Raw genomic sequence first — 14,768 nt, 5'->3', positions numbered from 1 at the left:
TGTCTCTGGATGACTCACCTCTACCCTCTGCTCAGTCGGTGCTTCTGCAGATTTCATGGCAATCATCAATCTCCATTACTCAGCAGTTAAAGCGTACATCCTTTCCATCGTTTATCACACACTCTATCTTCTTGTCACGGTTATGAATTACATCATTTTAAGAGTCCTTAAGAGAGTGAGAGAGATAACAAATACTATATTGGATTTCCCCCCCTTTTATTTAAGCCAAGTGCAGCCCATTGCAATTGTTAATTTCTTGATTCCCTTAACCCTACTCTTTATATTTAAACTTGACCTAAAGGTAATAATCACACTCTCCCATATGTCTCACATTGTTCTAAGTATTTACATTGAAAATAGGCCTCGGCAAGGTAAGGTAAAAGTTAAAAGGTAAAAACAACGAGCCGACCTTTACCCTACCTTTTACCTTACCACAATACAATCACTCTACCCTTACCTTTTACCCTTTAGCAGGTAAGGTACAAGGTAAAAAGCAACGAGCTTACCTTTACCCTACATTTTACCCTTACCGCATACAAATTACCCGATTACAGGGTAATTACTAGGGAACAACTACACATGAACAAGGTTTATAACGGTAAATGCTAGGTAGAGCGCTTTAATCATATAGAATACTCTCGATTATTCCAATTTTACACGCTTTCTTTTAACTCACTCTGTCTGTTGTTGTTGTCGTTGTTGTCGTTATTGTTGTTGTATCCTCAAATCTTGAAACTCAATTTTTACCCACTTCCTAATGTGGTATCGACTGCAAACTTGGTATACTTAGGTCATACTGATGACAATACTATATTCTATCATAAAAAAAATCTATATGTTTTTAAACAATTTTTTTTATTTGTTATGTTTCGGCTTGGGTCTAATTGTCCACGCTCAACTGACGTTGGCTGTAAATCACCACGGTCCCTTACGTTGTGGCAAGCTTCGGGGCCACTTCCTGGAGTCGTGGAGTTGTCATCACTCGTACATTTCATAAAAGCGTGTTTTTTATCAAGTTTGTTTTAATATTACTTGTTAAATGTAGGCCACGGACTGCGCGACGGAGCTTTTAGCGGTAAACTAGGTACCGTATTTACCGGGTAATACTTTGCGCTATCTTTACCCTACCGGGTGATTCTTCCGAGCTACCTTTACCCTACCCTTTACCTTACCCCTTGGCATGTCGACATCTTTACCCTTTACCTTTACCCTTTTACCCGGTAAAAAGGGTAAATTACCTTACCTTGCCGAGGCCTAATTGAAAACAAAATTTTTCATTAAATATTTCCAGGATCATAGTGCCTTGCCTTCCCTGACAGCCTTTGTCATTGCACTTCTGGATGAAGGCCTCATCATGCCATTTTTGGCACGGCGGCTGCTTGACCATACTGCATCATGTCGCTCGGTGGGTTTGGTGATGGAGAGTCCTGGACCGGTGCAGATGTCACTCACTGCAGATGTTAGCCCTGACCAGGAATTTAACTCAGGTCTCCAAGTTCATACCACAGTGTTCTGATCACTAAGCAACCGTTGCACACTGAGGACAGAGTACTGGGTCATTTTACTGGTAGGAACCTCCTGCTTACACCAGCCCACAGGGGATGATTGTGTCCATCCGTCGTGCAGGGAGGGGCTGGGTGTGGAGGGAGGCGCTGGGTGGGGAGGGGAGGGTGGGGAGGGGCTGGGTGAGGAGGGTGGGGCTGGGTGGGGAGAGGAGGGTGGGGGGGCTGGGTGGGGAGGGTGGGGAGGGAGGGGCTGGGTAGGGAGGGTGGGGCTGGGTGGGGAGGGGCTGGTCACCCCGTGGTGCCCTTATAAAACTCAACGTTTAACCAACTCACGCCGGCTTGTGCCCGCCCTCACAGTCGGTCGGCCATATTTGCGGAATACACGACGCCGCCGTTGACCCTGGCCATTGACCGAGCAACCCAACGTTCCTACCATCTCCCTCCCAGGAATGTGTTTTTAAAGCAGTAACACATACACTATTTGAATAAACAAAGCCTTCCTCTCTGGCCAATCTACGACACAAAGCGACTGCACATGCATGACAGAGGTTTATCTATAACTTTATTTACCACTGGTATTAGTAAAAAAAAAGAAAGCACGTCATGTGAATGCAGTTACAGATTCTGGGCAGACACGCAATATGCCTGGAAGGTATTTTCAGGCATAACGTTTCGCAGTAATGAACTTGACACTGATGTAATGCCATGTTTGCGAGTTGCCAACTATAAGGTTGTAACTCGTCCGGCTAAGACTGTGACACACGCACATCATTACGCCAAAGCAATAGGCGGTCCACAGCAATTTTTTTAAAATATAAAATCAGGGCCAGGTGTGCAGATGTCAACCTGTAAAACAGCAGCTTGGGGTTCGAGTTGGTGGATCACACAATGACGGGGGCCTGCTCGATGCATCCACCTGCAGGGACATTAGGTGCACATCAGACGTAGTACAGCAAGCAGGTTGTTGACCTATATGTGGAAAATTGCGGTGCTTTTTCTCGTCTTGCAACATTGTGAAAAATAAATTGGGCAAACGTCCAAGGTAGAAACCCTCTTGGAAAATATTTTTTTAGGCTCAGCGAAGCTTTTATTGGGGGTAAAAAAGTTAACCCGTAAAAACAAAGTTTTTCACTCTAAATCCTTTATATGCGTGGCGGCTAGAGTCCTCTCGTCCTCTGGCTTGAGATGGCTGCCACCTATGGGTCAGATGATTGTCTGCCAGCATTAAGCAATTGGTAATTAAATATAAAAAAAAAAATTCCCTAAACAATGTAAAATTTTGGAAAAATTTTTTCAGAAAAATTAATTTTCACGCACAATGAGTCTGTGTGGAAAATGTCAGCTCGATTGGATCACGGGAAGTGGGTTAAAAAACGACCGAAAGATTTGCACGGTCGTAAGCAAGCAAGCAAGCACGCAAGCACGCAAGCAAGCAAGCGAACTTAATATAAAGGATTAAAAAAAACAAACGACTGTTTTATGTTGTAGAAAATATGAAGGCTCTGCTACTGCATTTACATATTTATATATTTATTTGATGATATTATGTCCGTGACATTTGTAAAGTAACACAAGCACCCTAACCTTTATAGATATTCCACAAAAATAATACGGAAGCATACAGTTTCGTAAATAGAAAGCATCGTTTGATTTAAAACCCTTTACATGTCTTCAACCAATCTCAGTGTATGTATTACATATTTTGACACACTCCTCTGTAAGATAAAGAAAGTGGAAGAGGGAGAGCGATTAGAAATCAGTGGGGATCTATAGATGGATCACCTTATATATACAGAGACTCCCACGAGCAATTATCTAAAAGTCAAGTGTAACGTGAATATCTGGATTTAACTCTGTGACGCAAGGTGCAAAAAACTGCTATTATATTACAAATAATACCTCTGTTCATTTAAATACAACAACCATAACTTGACTTTAAAGTTCCACTCAAAACTTGGGAGCACATGAGATGATTTCACATCCATAATAAAGTTTTTTTGGGGTTAGATCACGTAAATATAAATGAATTGTTAACCCACCACCACCCGACACAGCCAATTAGTAAGGTTTGTCAGATAAACAAAACGTACCAATTAGTTACTAATTCAGCACACTGGTGTGTTGGAGAGTAAACCCACAAAATTCACAACATTTACAACTTGAGTACGACGTTTCACAGCTTCATCAGAATTCAAAAAAATAGCCTCATTAAATTTTGTGGGTTTACTCTCCAACACACAACCGGTGTGCAGAAATAGTAACTAATTGTCGCGTTTTGTTTACGTGACAAGCCTTACTAATTGGCTGTGTCGGGTGGTGGCAGGGTTGACGACAAAATGATATATATGCGATCTAACCCAAAACACCCTATTATGGATAATATGTGTCGCGAAAGCCTACGCGTTAGAATTATTCCTCATATTTTCGTCAGTGGTATCAAACTGGTAGGATTGACAAGGGAATGTTGAAGGGCAATGAGAAGGAACACAGTGGCAGATAGAGTGAGATTGATGTACTCCCGGAAAACATTAAATACCATGGATCTGTTGTTTTTTTATGAAGACAGAATTCAGGCCCTTAAAAGGCGTCCTGGTAACCCCTTAAAGTGAGCATTACTGCAGAATGTTCTTGATGATATGTACCCTGTATCGCACCAAAAAACTCAACCACCACCAGTATGGGTCGTATCACTTAACACCTTGATTTAAAGCTTTAAGACATATTAACGATGAAGTTGCTGCTGCTGCTGCACATTTTAAGGAACATTCCTAAATATTCCCATTCCAAACTAAAGTGCAATTACTGTCTAAGGTAGGTTTAGAAAATAACCAGCAGGCCATGCACAGGGCAGGTCATTAATAGAGAGGGCTTTTGGTTCTCATATATATATTTGTCAAACTCAAAGTCGGTTCATCACTACCCCTGACTGGTCGGCACTCAGAGACACTCTTGAGGTACTCTCTATATGATCATTTATCAACTCTCCGATGAGCACATTTAATGTGAGGCATTCACAAAACCCGCTGTAGCTCGCTCATCTGGATATCAGTAGGAGTCTTAAAGCTTATCCACGCTATCAATGTCATCATTTAGCCGCTTAATGAAAACAAATCTCATCGCTATTAACCAGAAGTGCCATTAGGCATGCACGCGGGAATTTTTTTGGGGATGTGAAAGAAAAAACCCACTCCATACCACAAACATTCCTCCAAGCTCAATTGAAGCTCACTTGATCTCAAAAAGGGTTGACACGAAATGTTAAGCAGGTGTCTACTGAATTTACGGACGCAAGTCTTTTTTTTCTCCGCAAGCTGAGGTAAACATTGCTTTTTCTTTTTAAAAACAATCTTTTTCTGAAGTTCTGACCATCACACCTTTGACCTCCGTCGCGGTGTTGAGGTCTCGGCTGTCCCTCCGATTGACTTCAGCAGCTCGGGAAGCAGAGACTGAAAGCGAACAGCTCTGAGCCTCGTGACCCGGCATCGATGGGTTTATCGTAAGCCAAGCACATAAAGAGGATACACGATTGATGTGGTACGCTGGAGCACAGAGAGTGACGGCCAATGGTCACAAGCAAGACAGTTGCCCAACACCTCATTATCGTGTCACTCAATATCAGTGGTTAAAATATACAAACCGTACACGTATTTATCTAACCACAACACGATAAATAAACAACGTCTTAATCCACCAGCCTATTGGTTTTCTAAGTTTCTTCAGTAAAATCTGATAAATATTCACTAATTCTAGATTTGAAGCTTTCGTGACTGCAATGATTCATACTCTTAGGTTTTTTCGGTAAAGTCACGTAGGTAAAAATAAAAATAAATAATAAAATGTATAGAAATAATAATATAAATAAAATAATATTCGCTATTAACTTTATTACCCACAATTCACTCCTGCAACAGCACAACACATCTTGTGTTCTGCAATCTTCGTACGCAATCTTTTCATTTATGTATATGGAGTATTCTATTAATATACACCCACAATATACATTAATACATCCCTTTGTTAATCCACTACTGAATGACGGCCTCCCCACTCTGTGTCAGTCATAGGGCTTGTTTCACCATACTTCACCATGCTGGTCACAGTTAATTGTTGAAGGGGTGGCCCAAAAATGGTTTAATTGTCATCACCCATTGATGTTAACCATGGAGTCAGGTAATCATATTTATCGTGCAGTGCACTAACCACTGCGCCACGAGACCCCATGGGTATGCACTGTATAAGCATATAATAAAGGCAATTATTTACAAAGCGGGAAACCTCCGTGAGAATTTATTTAGAGGGGTTGTGCACTGGGACGTTTGCTCGTTTCCACTAATGAATGCGTTGCTCTACATGGGAGGAAACGAGGGTATGTGGAGAAAACCAATTGCGAATGAGGTCACAATCAGCACTGCCATCCCCTGACGAGCTCGTAACCTCATGCCTGCAACATCTGGGCAACTACTGCTGGTTAACCGTCCAAGCATCATCATCTTTATTTATACTGGAGGAATCCGATGAGCTACCAAGCTCTTTTCACAGATGACCAGTCGTTCCAGTAGGACATCTGTGAAGTATTGACCAGGTTCAAGATCTGCTTAGCTTTTGAGATCCAAGGATATCAGGCACATTTATGCTGATTTGGTTTTACGCTATATCATGATGTGTCAAAGTGACGTAATTAATATATATAAATTCATAATAGGTGTCATAAAAAGAAGACCACGTATTATGGAATATAAATGCACATTGCACTGTCTTTTATTCGCTAAATGCAACAACAAAGTAAACCTAGCAAATACACGTCTTAAAGCACGAAGTCGGCAAATGTAACACATGCAGACAATTAGGAAAACTTGACATAAGCGAGATTTTTATATACATTTTTATTCCATTCCGAGGTAGATCCACGGGGGAAATACATACATGCTCGTTTTGTAAATAGAAACCTCATTGGTGGAGGACATTGCCCTGTGTGTAATGGCTCACGAGGACCCCAAAGGACAGATTTTGCTGCGGCGCATTTGGATGAAACCCCGAAAATCCTCTGGGCTTGCCAAACACCCGGCCGCGTCCCCCCACCCCCTACCGTCTGGAGATGTGCTGCAAAGACTGTGTAACACAAGACCTCTGTACCATTTACCTTTGCTTTTTTGTGCCCCCCCCCCTAACCGCGACCCCCAACAACCCACCCCAACCCACTCCCAAAAGCTTCTCTTTTTTATTTCAGCTTTAGCTTGGGTCTTAAAAAGAAGCAGGAGAAGGCAAAAAAAAAATAAGAAAACAGGGATACATTTCATTGAGCTCAGGAAATGGAGTTTGGTCTTCTTCAATCAAACGACAAAGGTGGGGATTGTGCGGCCGAACGGCCGAGTCTGCGTCTATGCCTGCCGAATCACTTCCCCCGTGTCAGCGCCGTGGAAATGGAGCCTCGCCGCCTGTGACAGGCGCTTTCATCCGGACGTAACCCGAGGCGCACCACCGGCACCGATAATCGGCGCTCACAGAAATCTGTGGAAACACTAACTGCCTTTAACACTGCAGCTCTGCTACCCTTTCAAAAATAGACTAAAATATACGGCGAAGATTCCGTGGCATCTGTAAATATGTGCGTGGCCACGCACGCGCGTACGTACGTGTGTACGTGTGTGTGAGACTGAGTCTTAAAATGTGTACCTGGTGTGCTGTCAACATCAGAAGTTGGGGAGATAAACAAGGCAGCAAGGCATGATTCTGACCACACCACCCCCTTGTGTGCTATACAGACTTGAATAGGGGCTCGCTAATAGCGTTGTGTTTGTATTTGTATCTGTTTCTGAACATCAAATCGTGTTGTTGTGATGTAGGGTGTGTTGCTTGCTACACTTTTCATGACAAGATGAAATAGTATTTATTATTTCACCGATATAAATAGTTATTTTCAAACAAGGCTATATTTCTACATGCCACTGTGTATAAAAAAACATGTTGCATTGTTTACTGGAATTAAACAGAAATTTAAACAAAAACAATACATTTTGCGTGTGTCTGCTCAAGACATTTTCTGTTTAAGTAATCAGAAAATGTGGTGGATTCGTCTACGTATCTCAAGCAAATATGAAGGAGTGCAACCACAAAAAAAGACAATTGTGAATCTTTATTCATTGTTTAGGAGACTCATACATCATACGTGTGGTGTACCACATGCAACACACACTCTGTTTTATTAAACAGGATGTTCTTGGCTCTGATTTGTATGAAAATGTAAATTTCCAGTGTGTCCTTAAAATGCACTTGTGTTCTTTCCAGTGGCCCTGGCTTACCTGATGCACCAAAGTGATGACCTTCTCTGGAGAAGTTCACAAAAGTAAATTAAAACAACCCAGTGCCATGTACATGCCAGTCTTACATTTCATAATCAACATCATCGTCGTCGTCGTCACCTTAATGTGTTAATGCACAGCACAGGTCTGGGAACATATCTGCAAAAAGTTAGAAAATGGTGCATGTCACAGAATAAGTAGCAGCTTTCGTGTGAGTATTTACTCGCACGGCTTTCAAAAATATATCGTAAACAATATTATTGGTGAAGTGACAACAGAAGCCCCTTTTTTAAATCCTTTATATTAAGTTCACTTGCTTGCTTGCTTGCGCGCTTACGACCGTGCAAATCTTTCCTTCGTTTTTTAACCCACTTCCCGTGATCCAATCGAGCTGACATTTTGCACACAGACTCGTTGTGTGTGACAATTTATTTTCCTGAATTTTTTTCCCGAAATTTGACACTTTTTAGGGGAAAAAAATGATATTTAATTACCAATTGCTTAATGGTGGCAGGCAATCATCTGACCCATAGGTGGCAGCCATCTCAAGCCAGAGGACGAGAGGACCCTCGCCGCCACGCATATAAAGGATTTATTGTGAAAAACTTTGTTTTTACGGGTTAATTTTTTTACACAATGGAAACCAACCGGTCCTTTAAAACCGATTTAACCAAGCCGTTGACGGCAAGTTGCTGCCGCGCAATTGCTCGCTCAGGCCACTGCTGGCAAAAGAGCCTCGACTAGAGGGAGCTCGAGAGTGGCCCCTCAAGAGGGCATTCGGCCTGCCCGTCAACACTGGCCAGACCTATTGGAAGCAGTGGCACGGCCCTCCTGAGAAACAGTGACGAGAATCAGTGAGGCTTTCCTGGGCAAACCAGCCTAAGAATAAATAAATAATATTCGCTGATCAAGTTGGTGATGTATGGTTAAACAATCTTCATGAGTGGAACAATGTAAGGAGGCTTTCATCCAGCAGTGAATTGAAAAAGGAATGTCAATTGTTATAATTTTATGATGCTGTATTGCTGAATTACCATTATTTTTATCATTGTTTTCTTTCAGGGTGTGTTGTCTGAAATATTAGTTTGTTATATTTTTTTCTTTAGTGAAAAAGCTGTTCTTGTTCATGACGATAGGTGGTGATTTCAGAGGTCGGGCATCTGCTTATGTGGACTAAATGAGTACTTTACCCTGTGCTCTGGTGCAGCCTTCTGGCCACAGTAAGCTATTGAAGGAATCTCGACTTAAAGCTTTCGTGACTGCAGCGATTCATATTCTTGGGTCTTTCGGTAAAGTCACATAGATAGGTTAAAAGAAAATAACAAAAAATAACAAAAAACTACGACGTTTCGATCGCAACACAATGATGACGATCGCAACACAAGCGCTCATCATCATCTCCTTGATGACGAACGCTGGTGTTGCGATCGAAGCATCGTAGTTTTTTTGTTATTTTTTTGTTATTGCCTTTGAACCTATCTTACGTGACTTTACCGAAAGACCCAAGACTATTGAAGGAAATTTGAAGGATCGTTCAACATTTTTCCAGAGCACACCAAGCGAGCTCGTTTTCCCAAGCCGTCTTCCACCATCTCATATGTGCATCAAAATGTTGATTCCCGGGTAAAAGTCTTATCAGTATAGCATTGATAAAAAAAAACATTTCCAACCGTTGGGATATATTTCCATACATTCTCTCGCCAGTGGGGTTTGCTATCGAGCATTCGGGAAGTGTAACTGCGTTGAGACCCACGGTTGAGAGGGGTCCATGAAGGGGCGGCATATATTGGACAAGGGACCACCTTTGCATTTCTTGCACCAGGGCCCACCGCGCTACGCCAATGACAAGAGCGCACGATGTGTTCACGATCACAAAGATGAATTAGCGAAACATGACAATGGAAATAATAATAATAATATTGGTCGCGAAAGCTTACATGTTAAAGCTAAACCTGTGTGTGTGTGTGTCATCATGTCATGCACATAATTGGTATCAGGATGAAGGTACAGCCTTGAAAATATTTTCTCTTGCCTCACTGTTTCTGAGGAAGGGCCTCCACTAGAGGAAACCCTGGAGAGCCCCTCCAGAGGGCTTTTGGTCTACTCTTCCTCACTGGCAGTACGTCTTGGAAGAGAGAGTATCCGTTTATCCTGACTGTGGTGATCAACTCACTTGTTGGACAGAGGTGGAGCGGGGTGGATTTAAGAATCGTATTATTTTCACTGCCCTGTTGGGAGATCAAATCGAACTACCCACCCCTGAATTGCAAAGTCTTGCGTGCCAACCGTTAGACAATGGCAACTTCGTCACTTGTATAAATGCACGTCATGCATGGAAACTAACTGATGCATTGGCAATGTTTACTCGACAGAAATACATATCAATGTATATATGAGGAAGCCACTTGTTGTGTCACAATGATTGATAGGATGACTGGTCACCCGCTAATCATTTAAAATAAATACTGCATTTGGCCACCTTGGGAAAACATTAATTATTTTAAGGTGACTTCTTGTTACACAATCACATGAGTCATTGTGAGTTTGATATCGCAAATTAACCTTATACAGAACCCTTTATGCTCAGCATTTCCCCATTGCTGTATTGACCTTAAATACGTCATCTGATGCAAATGACGTATTTATGAGTAAAGGATCAATACGCGGTCGATGAATTGCCCTGATTGAAACAGATGAGTGTACAAGCCTTTTCTCGTGTGCCGTAGGCGTAGTTCCATATAACAACGTAACGTCATTTGTAACAGCGTGAACGGGGATATGTCACAACTTGGGAAGGTCTTCATCCAGCAATGGCCGAATCATTACTGATGATGAACTGGAATATGTCACATAGGTACGATATGTAACCGTTAGCTAGCTCCAGGATTTTAGAAATGGTCGCCATTTGGGGTCACGTTTCGAATCACTTTTCTGCACTCCAATTTTTTCCCATTGCCATGCAGATATAATCTATAGTCGTATGCATAAACAAAATTGCTATAAAATCTGTATAGATATGTCAATCAGACCACTGGTCAACAACTGGATCAACATTTGCTGTTGAAAAACGGTACTTTGCATAAAAGGAAGTCGAACAGTATATTGCAAAACAGGAAGTATAAATATGCAAACGGTACGCAGGGTAAAAAGGCTGGCTGTAGCTTTGGATGTGGAAACATTTTTGATACAAAACTTGCAATGACTCATGTCATCGCTAGATCAGTTATTTATTTTTCCAACGATTCATCACAGTCATACATAATTACCTGCTCTTGAAAATGTCACACAGGTTATCACTGTGAAAGCGTCTCTAAGTTTCTCGACCCCTTTTTCAGAAGCGCCTTGAATTAATGTTGTTTGGCCAATTTCAAGGATTCATGTTCAACGGGGTTTTTTTTTATGTGGGAGGAAACAATACACCCTGATTCATGCAGATGTAGAGGTGTAATTGTGTATGGGCGCGGATGGCTAACAAACACAAGGGGCGTGGTTAGGGCCGTACACAGAGGAGGTGCTCACACCGACGTCCGCACCTGCATCCCCCACGGGCCCCTCCCGGGGGCCGAGTACTATAAAAGGTGGTGAGCCGGAGGGCTCGAGGTCGAGTATCAGCTTAAACCAGCGAAGACTGAAGACCAGCTAGAATAGGCCCCGGAGCTCCCCTGGCTCGCTGTCCTTGTCAGGGCCGACCAGGGCAAGCCGGTGGCGTGGCCCCGAGAGCCCAGACTGACGAGCCAGTCTGGAGACTCAGGGTGCCGGGATCCCAGCTTGACCAGGGCTGGGATAGGTAGCCTCCCCTAGCTCCGTAGAGGAGGACTTGGGCTTAGGTTAGCGGGGTTAGATGTTGTGTCTCCTTGTTAGCCGGTAAAGGGAACGATAACCCCTTAAGTACTGTGTGTACCCGTTACTGTGCACAAGTTGGTGTTAATAAATAAGTGTGCCTCCGACCCCGTCGTCAAGCCTCCTGAATACTTACTACACAGGGATATGACACTCGAAAGGCCACACAGACTGGTTATTAACTCCGTGTGCTGCATAGTGGTCATCTCTAAACAAAATTGCAAGATCAACACACCCTTTCTCCCAAAGCACTGGATCACAAATAAATGTAGTCCTTTGTCAATCCATGGCTGTATGAAGGCCTCCCCAAGGCACCGCGATATTTCCGATATTAGGAAGCCACTGGAGTTATGCACTTTTAAATGTAGATTGAAAACTCTTTTATGAAGAACTGTTCTTTGTGTTTAGTTTGTTGTTCTTCCCCCACACCTCTAATTAGCACGGTTGTCTGTGAAAGAAGTTCACCATACATGCATCTCTCGTGATCATGGTATGTAATAATCCACCAAGTATATTGAACTTATTTCGCGGTGTACGTAGCAAAATATGCTAACTGGAGGTACGGGAGTAACTGCACACTAGCCAATGTAATCACTCCATCTTCTCTGTGAAAACTCTCTCGCGCGTGTACCATTCTTTGGCCACCGCTCCGTTATTATACTTTACCATCGGCCGTCTTTCCTCCTCGTGACTTGTCCTTCCCAAGCCGCACTTACTTTTTTGACAGTTTTAATTGCCTCATTAACCTGAATGTGTCCTCCAGTCCACGCGTTTCTCTCTCTCTGTCTCTCAGTGCAATTCCAAGCAGGTATCTCTCTACGCTCCATTGAGCACTTCTAAGTTCTTATTAAATTATGTTTGTCAATGACTTTGTTTTTGAAGCAAGTGTAATAGCAGGCAATACACACTGATTAAACACCATCGTCTGCAGGCCACATTTCTCTATTTTGTTTCGTGATCAAGTTTGGATTTACAAAACCACCCCAATCTGTTCTCATCCACCTCTTTGCAGGTAATTTTTTTTTTCCTGTTTCGCCTTCAATAGTTTTCCCAGACTCTTTGGTTCTTTCGGTAAAGTCACTTAGATGATTTTTTTTTTTAAATAACTAAATGAAATCACGACGTTTCGTAGGCAACACAAGCTTCCTTCATCAGGTGGAACAGCCACAGCAAAATCACTGTAGTGAGTAGAGAGAGCTATTTGTGACAAGCGATTAAATAGGTTCACACATTTCCACTGTTTTCCAGTCGTGTCCCTCCAACAGACATCTGCAATTGTCTAGTGGACTTGTTGTCTACCACCTTGTTTCTTCTCTCGTTTATCCTGCACTCAACCCTGCAGCCTCACTTTATAACGTTAGTCTAAAATTTCCTCCAGTTCATAACAGCCAGAGCATCTGAGATGGTTATTGTTTTTTTTCTACACGAGAATGTACACACTTAAGCGGTTGTGCTTTTGCTACATTGTCCCCACCTGAAGAAGGACGCTTGTGTTGCGCCCGAAACGTCGTGATAATTTTTTTTATGAAAAAAAATAATTCCTACGTGACTTTAGCGAAAAAACAAAGAGTGTGAGAATGCACGTATTTATTTCTCAAATCCAAATTTAATTTTTATTTTTTAAATGTATGTCGTTTTTTTTTACCTTTTCCCTCACCTTACTGAGTCCAACAAATGTCCCAATTTATTTATCTCGAATCCTGTCGATTTTTCGTCACGCTTTACTTGCCAAACAAAGCCTACGTATTGTACAGGGCTACTATCAACTCCAGGTGTCCTCCATAATCGAGGTTTTTGGGTTAGATTGCATAAATATAAATGTGTCGTTAAACCCGCCACCACCCAACACAAATCTGGCTGTCACCTGATGATGCGAGTTGTAATTACTGGTGAAACGTCACACTCGAAATGTTGTGGGTTTACTCTCCAACACACAACCGGTGTACTGGACTAGTAACGAATTGGCACGTTTTGTTTACGTGACACGCCTTATAATTGGCTATGTCGGGTGGTGGTGGGTTTAACGACACATTTATAGTTACGCAATCTTACCCAAAAGAAAAAACGTATATTATGAATAATATTGGTGGCCAAAGCCTGCGTGTTAAACTGTCCAGGTGTCCCTTTTCGGACCCAGTGATTCTTAGCAGCCTCTGCTTCTTCACTGACCCCAACGATATCACAACTGCTGGAACCAGTGAGGGACTGGAGTCCGTTGTTCATTCATGACAGACGTGAGGGACCTTTTTGAAATCGTACTTTGTCACCCTTGACAAGGGTATCTATCTACCTGACAAAAGGAATGTCCCATGATCGCACAAGGTGTCAACTAATTGCAGTTCACAGTTCACTCCAATGACATACACCAACACTATCAACTACAACTGCATTCCATCATCAACGCCACACAACTACGGTGCACCGCAGTATTAACAATAAACCACAATGCGAGCCCCACACCAGAACTCTGCACGCACAGTCTACCACGACAACAAAAATGGCAACCACAAAGGCGACGTGGGTTGCCATTTTTAGCAACCACGTGGCCTTGTCAATTTGGGGGGCGAGTTGGTGACAGGTGAAGATAATATGAGCAGTGGTTGTCTTGGCCATTTGCACGGTAGTCAGCCGATGGCCCTAGGCTCAGTAAATAGTCAGCCTAGGCTGAGAAGAGGTAGTTACACCCTAGGCAGTGAGTAGGAAGTCAGCCTTGGCTGTGAGTAGGTAGTCAGCCTAGGCAGTGAATTTTACAAATGACAATTGTTACAATTTACAATTGTGTAAGACATTTTTTTGGATAGTTTTTGCATCCTTCCCGAGCAAATAAATATGACCTCAAAGTTCTTCAACTGCACGTGATTCAACAAAAGCCTGCCGTAAACACACTTACAATCAATAACGGTTATACTGCACATGCTGTCCGTTAACATTGAGTGGTTAAACTATATTTAAAAAAGTGGCATAATGTACATGATGTCAATTCCTTTGGAAAAACTTTTGCAAATGATAAATTTAGTCGGAAATAGCCGATCCACAACATTGAACAATTGACTACAGATGTTTCCCTTGTAGTCACAACCAGCATCACCAGGCACTTGTCAGAAATGTGCATCGTAATTTTGGT

This window comes from Lampetra fluviatilis, chromosome 20, assembly GCF_964198595.1.
Source record: "Lampetra fluviatilis chromosome 20, kcLamFluv1.1, whole genome shotgun sequence".
Lineage (NCBI taxonomy): Eukaryota > Metazoa > Chordata > Hyperoartia > Petromyzontiformes > Petromyzontidae > Lampetra > Lampetra fluviatilis.
Note: the sequence above shows the minus strand (reverse complement) of the source record.